Source organism: Lactuca saligna, chromosome 5 (genome assembly GCF_052625555.1).
Source record: "Lactuca saligna cultivar CGN05327 chromosome 5, ASM5262555v1, whole genome shotgun sequence".
NCBI lineage: Eukaryota > Viridiplantae > Streptophyta > Magnoliopsida > Asterales > Asteraceae > Lactuca > Lactuca saligna.
The window spans coordinates 239,012,471-239,021,836 of NC_136421.1; the positions used below are offsets into that span (position 1 = coordinate 239,012,471).

The 9,366-nt window shown below is 44.2% G+C and overlaps 1 long non-coding RNA gene across 1 annotated transcript; it reads right to left on the bottom strand.

Annotated features, from left to right (window-relative positions):
- Nucleotides 1-3,550: 3,550 nt before the first annotated feature.
- LOC144998613 (uncharacterized) lies at nt 3,551-6,639 on the bottom strand. The gene is made up of 4 exons (XR_013660378.1): nt 6,168-6,639; nt 5,789-5,972; nt 5,146-5,210; nt 3,551-3,916 (listed from the first exon to the last, which is right to left on the bottom strand). It is a non-coding gene; the product is annotated as an uncharacterized LOC144998613 (long non-coding RNA).
- Nucleotides 6,640-9,366: the final 2,727 nt, after the last annotated feature.

The window sequence follows — 9,366 nt, forward strand, 5'->3', positions numbered from 1 at the left end:
TGATGGCTGTTGTTGTAGGAAAACTCTGCCAAGGGTAAATACGCATCCCAGCTACCCCCGAAGTCTAACACACACGCTCGAAGCATGTCCTCCAATGTCTGAATCGTCCGCTCGCTCTGCCCGTCGGTCTGGGGATGGTATGCGGTATTAAAATGCAGTTTAGTACCCAGCTCCTCATGAAATTTCTTCCAGAACCTGGATGTGAAACGTACATCACGGTCTGAAACAATCGAGATCGGCACCCCATGCCGAGATACTATCTCTCTCACGTATAACTCTGCCAACTTCTCCGCTGATGAGCTCTCGCTAATGGCAAGGAAGTGTGCACTCTTCGTCAACCTATCCACAATCACCCAAATTGCATCGACTCCTCTGGCAGTTCTCGGCAATTTGGTGATGAAATCCATCGTAATCTGTTCCCACTTCCACTCAGGAATCTCCAAGGGCTGCAACTTACCATGCGGCCTCTGGTGCTCGGCCTTAACCCTACGGCAGGTCAAACACCTCTCAACGAACCAAGCGACGTCTCTCTTCATGCAAGGCCACCAATATTCCTTCCTCAAGTCCAAATACATCTTCGTAGCACCGGGATGGATCGAGAATTTCGATCTATGAGCCTCCTCCATCAAAGTAGCACGCGTACCGCCCACGAATGGTACCCAAATCCGACCCTGAAACGTCAGAAGTCCTCGTCCATCCTTAACGAACTCTGAAATTAACCCAACGACTCTCTCTTTCTTCTGCATCTCGGATCTCATAACCTCGGCCTGCGCCCCACGAATAGCATCCAATATCGGGGTCATCACTGTCAGTCTCAAACATACGTCTCGCAATGGAGTGCTTTCCGCTCTACGACTCAATGCATCGGCTACCACATTAGCCTTGCCTGGGTGGTATAGGATCTCACAGTCATAATCCTTAACCACGTCCAACCATCTCCTCTGACGCATATTTAGGTTGGGTTGATCCATCAAATACTTCAAACTCTTATGGTCCGTGTATATAGTACAACGAACCCCGTACAGGTAGTGACGCCATATCTTGAGAGCGAACACCACTGCCCCCAACTCTAAATCATGTGTGGGATATCTCGCCTCATGAGGCTTCAGCTGCCTCGACGCATAAGCTATCACATGACCTCTCTGCATCAACACCGCACCCAGTCCCGAAATCGATGCGTCGCAATATACGACAAAATCCTCCATCCCTTCCGGGAGAGCTAATACCGGGGCTTCGCACAGTCTCTGACGAAGTGTCTCGAAGGAAGTCTGCTGCTCGGGTCCCCATGAGAATGTCACACCCTTCCGGGTCAATCTGGTGAGCGGTACCGCGATCTTGGAGAAGTCCCTAATAAATCTCCGATAGTACCCCGCCAACCCAAGGAAACTTCTGATCTCGGAAGGTGACTTCGGTGCCTCCCAACTCATCACTGCTTCCACCTTGGCCGGATCGACCAATATCCCTGCCTGATTAACAACATGTCCAAGAACTTGGACCTCCCGCAACCAGAAGTCACATTTGGAGAATTTTGCATATAGCTTCTCCGACCTCAGTACTTCAAGGACCTCCCTCAAATGTCTCTCATGCTGCTCTCTAGTTCGCGAATATACTAGGATGTCGTCGATAAATACAATCACAGACCGATCCAGCATCGGCCTGCATACCCTGTTCATGAGGTCCATGAACACTGCCGGGGCATTGGTGAGCCCGAAAGGCATCACCACGAACTCGTAATGCCCATACCGCGTCCTGAATGCTGTCTTCTGGACATCCTCATCCCGCACTCTTACCTGATGGTACCCTGATCTCAGATCGATCTTGGAAAACCAAGATGCCCCTTGCAACTGATCGAATAGATCATCGATCCTCGGTAACGGATAGCGGTTCTTGACCGTCACCTTGTTCAACTCCCGGTAATCAATACACATCCGGTGTGAACCATCCTTCTTCTTGACGAATAGAATCGGTGCTCCCCACGGCGAGCTACTCGGCCGAATAAATCCCTTCCCCAGTAACTCCTGGAGTTGCGAGGACAACTCTTGCATCTCTGGAGGTGCTAGACGATAAGGTACCTTCGCAATAGGCGCAGCCCCCGGAACCAGATCGATACCAAACTCTACTTGCCTCGCAGGAGGTACTCCCGGCAAATCCTCGGGAAAAACATTTGGAAACTCGCGCACCACTGGAACCTCCTCCACTGTCCTCGGTCTCTCGGAAGTCTCCCGCGTATCCATCACATACGCCACAAAACCTTTACATCCCTGCTGTAGACATTGCCTCGCCCTAGCAGCCGAACAAAAAGCTGATCCCGAACGGGTACCCTCGCCGTACACCGTAAGAACTCCCCCACTAGGGTCTCGTATAGTCACCAGCTGGCGCTCACAGTCGATGACGGCGCCGAATCGGCTCAACCAGTCCATGCCCACGATGACACAGACATCACCCATCGCAATAGGAATTAGGTCAATCGGGAACGCAACCCCAAAAATCTCTAGCACGCATCCCCGAAGAACCTCCGTAGCACAAACCACCCTCTCGGCCGCTATAGAAACGCTCAGAGGCCGACTTAACGGCTCACGACCAATGCTGATATGCTGACTAAAAGCTAAAGATACAAAGGATCTACTCGCACCCGAATCAAATAACACAAGAGCAGGCATAGAGTTCACAATAAAAGTACCTACACATATATTAACATAAGCATAACATTTCAACTTTAAATAAATACGCGAATTACGGTATACCTGCCACAACATCGGGTGCAGCGCGGACCTCCTCCGCAGTCAGCTGAAAGGCTCTCCCGCGAGCCCTCGGGGCCTCGACCTTCGCCGGTCATGTCTCGGTAGTCCTGGTAGTAGGTGTAGACCCCTTTCGAAGCTGCGGGCACTCGGCCTTCCGATGGCCTGTCTGGTTGCAATGAAAGCAAACCATAAACCCCTTAGGACAATCCCTGGCAATGTGTCCTTCCTTGCCACACTTGTAGCAACCACCCGCTCTACACGCCCCCTCATGACTCTTGCCGCACTTTCCGCAAGTGCGGCCCTTCGAACCTCCCGTCCTCGAATCAGCGGACTTGAACCGCTTGGCTGCCGGCTGAGACTGAGCCGGTCGCCGGTCCACCTGCCGAGACTCGGCCTCCTCCCTGGCCTGGGTCTCCAACTCGATCTCGCGCTTCCTGGCATTCGCCTGAAGCTCAGTGAAAGTACGATAGGTGGAGTTCGACACAAACTCCCAGATATCCCTCCTCAACACGCCCAAGTACCGGCTCATCCGTGACTGCTCTGTAGACACCAACTCGGGGCAGAACATCGCCCTCTCATGAAACTTCCGGGTAACCACCGCAACGGAATCCGTACCCTGCTTAAGGGTCAAGAACTCCTGGATCAATCGTTCCCTCTCCACTGGGGGAACGTACTCGTCCCTGAACATCTCAGTAAACCTCTCCCATGTCACCGCTGAAATCTCCGCCTGAGTGAAGTTCGCCGTCACGAACTTCCACCAATCCTTCGCTCCCAGACGGAGCTGGTTCAAGGCGAACCGTACCCTCAGTTGCTCCGGGCATGAACAAGTGTAGAAGCACCCCTCTATATCGGCGATCCACCTCATCGCAGCAATCGGATCCTGCGTCCCATCGAACTCAGGGGGTTTCGTGTTGCTGAATTCCCGGAATAGCAACGAATCACCCCCTTGCGGTCTAGCAGCGGCCACCGCTGCGGTAGCGGCAGCGACTGCAGCTTCAGTCAGTGCGGCGTACCGCTCCTCAAACTCCTCCATCAGGGTGGTCTTAATGGACCCAAACATCTCCGGGATCTCAGCCCGAACCGCCGTAGCTACCTTCTCCTGAATCATCTGACGAATCTCCTCGTCACTCATAGTGCTCGAACTCGCTCCGTGGCGTGTCGTAACCATGATGTCTCTGAAATACAACATAAAATTATCAGAGACTCCATCAAGTACATTTGTACTCGATAACGCAACCCTACTCACTCTTCGATATCCAGGGATTCTTACTTGGGTCTTCCACCGACCCGGTGTCTTCGGTAGTACGGGCCCAATACTACCGACCACACCGTGTCAGTGTTCGTCCCAAATCTTCCTCCCCAAACCCCGAATAGTGAGTACTCTACTTCTCGTATGCACTATCTACCTGCACGCTACCGAATATTGCATACAAGCAACTTCCCTAGACTAACGCATCACAAAACAGGCCACTCTAGTCCTATCATGTATACCTAGTCTTCTAGCATGCATACAATTCATAATTCAATGCATAACATAACATTGTAAGGTATTCTGGGGATCTTTACCGTTCGGGCGCTGGCTGATCGTACACACTGCGTCTTTCTTGTTTACCACTTTTCCATTTATAAAAGTGTATGTATTTATTATTTTTAAAATATTTTTCCTCAAATCCTCGGTTTGAGTTCAGTTACACCCGAAGGTACACCCGAATCCCTCAAACCAAGGCTCTGATACCAATTGTAACAACGCAAATTTTCAAATAAATTTTTCATTTTAAATAAAGTGAGTTCGTTCAATCAATAATATTTATTTCATGTTCAAAACAAATACATATGTAAATTCCCCAAGATCTCAAATATCAGCAGTGTGTATGCATCATGCCGACGCCTTCCCACGGTCCTCGCTAGTACCTGAAACACATACATAACAACTTGTAAGCATAAATTCTTAGTGAGTTCCCCAGTATACCACTTACACATATACGCCTTTCCAGGCCCGGACCTTACGGTCCACAGTACAATGCCTTCCGGCCCATATGATAATCGCCTTCCGGCCCATGATATAATTGCCTTCCGGCCCAAAGATAATTGCCTTCCGGCCCATAAAATACTTGCCTTCCAGCCCATAAGATGATTGCCTTCCGGCCCATAACATGATTGCCTTCCGGCCCATAAACATATATAACACATAATACATTTATTCTAACACATATATCACATATAACATATATCATACCTGACCTACCTGTCACATAGTACGTTGCCTTCCGGCCCATAGAAACATACATAGCATGCATAGCAACTATTCCTTTCAATTATAGCATATATATTTAACACATAACATATTCGACCTTCCGGTCACACAGTCAAACCCTTCCGGGTACAGTATAGTGAGAAGACTCACCTCGTAGTATGTAAACTATAAACTCTTGAAACCACTCGCACTCGGTCCGCCAATCTGCAGTCTCCCTATAATACCATATACCCTTATTAATAATCTTATCAAACAAGACAACTGACCCTACGAAATTACATGCCGGTCAACTCTGGTCAATGGTCAACTTGACCGGACTCGTCGAGTACAAAGGCGACTCGACGAGTCTAGACGTCCTCCCCAACTTTCCCTATTGTTTCCCTTTCTACTCGTCGAGTATCCCTCTTGACTCGACGAGGTCCTCGTGGAAGAATCGCGGGGCCACCCCGACTCCACTCGCCGAGTCCGAAGACGACTCGACGAGTTCCAATGAATCCTCAACTACTCGCCGAGTCTGAAGAACAACTCGGCGAGTCCCTGTAAATCTTCAAGCTACTCGCCGAGTCTGATCATTGGACTCGGCGAGTCCATGCCATGCAGTCGATCACCTGCTCCCTGAAATACGCATGGTCCCGAGACATGCACCCATGGGACTTTCTGGACGTCTAAGTATCCTATTACTGGGGTATAAACGACTGAGTAACACACAATAATCTATCTAATCCCCAAATGGGTCTCATAAACCCTAGATTCGTGTACAACGCCAAAACGACAGAAATGGTCCGAGTATTACCTGGAAACGTGTTCTCTGTGTCCCCAACCTTCAGAGCTCAATCCCCTTGATCCTCCTTTGACCACAACCTTGCCTCTTCTTGTCTAACAAAGCCTTCAAGTTTCCACTATCCTTCACTCCTGCTCCAGATGCCCACAGACGTTTAGGTTCTCCTCAATCAGCCAAAAGACGAGCAATGACGGCCCTAAAGACGTTATATACGATCCAGAATCAAACGGCTAGGGTTTCTGCTGAACAGCGTCGACTCGCCGAGTCCCTAATGGACTCGTCGAGTCCAGTCGCGAATCTGCAACCAAGTCCGTGGTCCTACTCGGCGAGTCAGGCACCAACTCACCGAGTCTCCTCCTAAAGTGCCCCAAAAATAGTTTTAAAACAATACCTGAAATTTCAGGCTGTTACACGACGAGTCTGCGCTGTCGGCAGAAACCCTAAATCTTTGGGCCCGAGCCATATTTAAAGGCACTTATAGCCTTCAATTGCCACTACCTTTCCCATAAGTGAGAACTCTAGCGAGCTTGAGTGTGTAGAGTGAGCGGAAGAGCTATCTTGAGCTTTTTGGTGTGATAGATCTGGACCCTTCTAGGTTCAGAGAGCCAAGAATATGAAGCTTTAGTAGAGTAAACCTTGGGGTTCGAAGTTAGGAAGCATTTGTGGGATTTTTATGGTAGATATGGTTACTTTCATCTTACACATAGATATGAAGTATTTTATATAAATTACGTGCTATGTGTGCATATTATTTGAATACTTGTTGTCCATGTTGGATGAATGATTTTATACATGTTTTAAAAGATTTAAACGGTATATTTATTTTATATCTACAAATATGTTGCGGATGAAACATGGGTAGATGAAATAGTTGGTGTGTGATGAAATAAAATGATTAGAGATATGTGATGATAGAAAGATGATGATAATTAGGTATATAGATGATAATGAATATGTGATGTAGGATGAACGGAGATACCATAACCTTAACCATCAATGTGGCGATGTAGTCATCTACCAAAGTATAGATGACGATCACGGACTATTCTAGACAACACAATGGAAACACCAGCATGCCCATAACCTGTAGGTGATGAATTACGAGTTCAAACGATGTTGTAACTACGTATTCATGCGATGACACTCTAACCCCTTACTATGAATTACGAGTTCAGACGATGTTGTAACTACATATTCATGGGATGTCACAAATTTTGCATGCCAAACCAATGGTCATAATTCACATCAGTGAGAATGGTTCATTTTTTTGTAAAACCAAAATCAGATTGAAAATTTTGATTTTTTATTTTGGAAAATGTCAAACCATTGGTTTTGTATTTCGGTTTTGGTTTTTTGTTTTTTTTTAAATATATTTTCAGGGTTTTGTTTTTTTGTTTTTGTTTTTTTTTTCTATTTCATAGATTTCTTCATCAACAAATGTTGCTACAATTTAATAAAAATAAATAATTTGCTAAAACATAATACAAGAGGAAGTTTGTTCACATTTAGTCATTGAACTTTTTAGAGGGAAACAAACTTTCGATTTTGTTCATATTTAGTCACTAAACTTTTTTTCGTTATCTATTTGCCATTGAACTATTGAAACTGTTCACATTTTACCCTTATGACCGTCAACAGCCGGTCATAAGGGTAAAATGTGAACAGTTTCAATAGTTCAATGACAAATAGCTAACGAAAAAAAATTTAGTGACTAAATGTGACAAAAGTCAAAAGTTCGTTACCCTTTCAAGTCATTATCCCTTTTTACTCAAAACCTATAAATTTTATATTTTGGTTATATCCTAAATCAATTTTATGTCCTCAAAAACCTCACATTTGCACAAAAATTGTCATAATTGCTTTTTTTTTAATCATTATTATTATTTTTTATTCTATGGAACATGTTTGGTTCTAGGATTAGAGGGTGTTTGATTTGCTAACTCTTTTTCTTCCATTTCCGGTAAACCAAGGAAGAAAGGGAGGGTTGCCACCTCCGTTCCAGCCACTTTTAGCAGCCCCATCCACCTTCTTCTTTCTTCGTTAATTGCCACCCAAGCACCCCTCGATTTGTTGTTTCCCCTTTTCTTCGTTCCTACAACGGCCAATCATGAATAAAGAGGCACAAAGGGATCACCGGAGACACCTACTTCCACCTTTCTCCGCCGCCATCTCCAACCCGTTACCGTCATCACCAGCTGCTGACTTTAACCCTTCCTCCATTTGGTTTGTCGCGCATCAACAAAACCCCTACCTACTGTTGTTTTTGTTCTCCTTCTTTTTTTAGTCAGATCGAGCACTGATGGTGCTCTCCATTGGCCGATTGTTGCTGCTACGTCCTTTTCTGTTCACTTGCTGTCGGGGACGAGGACGAGGAGGCCAAGGGGAGCTCGTCAGAGATCAACTCCTTTTCCCCTCCTCGCGATATGCTTGACCACCAGAGCTTCACATCGTCGATTGCTTCCGTTCATGGTTCAAGTTATCGATTAGACGAAGTCCATGCCCCATCGGGATTGCCTTCTGTTCGTCTTCTCAGATCCACCCCGTCTCTGCTTCTTTTCCCCTTGATTGGTGGTCGTTGACGACGAGCAAAGGACTACGAAGGGTTTTTGGAAGTTGCGGACAATGCCGAAGCTTCATTTGGACATCTGTTAATCCCAAACATCCCCTAACATGTGTTGATGTGTAACCAAACATCCCCTAATTCCAAAAAGGGTAAAACCGAAAAAGAGAACAATTAGGACAATTTTTGTGTGGGTTTTGTGGAAATGGAGTTAGGATAAATCAAAAAGAATTTTGAAAATTTGAAAGATTATCCTTATAAACTTTAATTTATTTTTATATTTTTATAGTTTTGTATTTTTATAGATAAATTATGTACTGTTACAAGTCAAATCTACAAAAAAGCAATTAGTATTTTTTTTTTTTTTTTTTTCAAAACATGTTATTCAAACTATGTTAGTGAGATCTTCAAAGGCTAAATAGCATAAAAGATATTAAGTTTACATTAAAATTCTAATTTGATTTTTTTTTTTTTTTTTTTTTTTTTTTTTTTTTTTGTCTCAAATTTGATACTGCGTTTTTTAAATTTTTATAATTCTGACCACTTGACCGATTAACCCAATTAATTGCTGACGTAACATAATGAAGTGTCAGTTTTTGATGATATGATATGTTGACGCACCAAAATTAATTTTTTCCCCATAAAAGACACTAAGTTTTCAATTTTTTTCGATTTTGAAACTTAGTTTAATTTTTTCTTTTAATTTCGACACTTTGTTTTTTTGTTCCAAATCGAATATCATTTTTCAATTTTGTTCAATGTTGACCATTTTCAATTTGAAACCGTATAAATATATTTTTATTACATTTTAAACAATATAAATATATTTTTTCGTTTAAAACACATTTTTATTTAAATACAAGCTTTTGTTTTTTATTTTTTTATTTTTGTTTTACATTCAAAGTATAATGATATGCATTAGTTATATCATGAAAACCAAATGTAAAACAAAACATTGTATTTATACAATAATATGGTTTTTAAATAAAAAAAAATATATTTATACGGTTTAAAATGTATTAAAAAAATA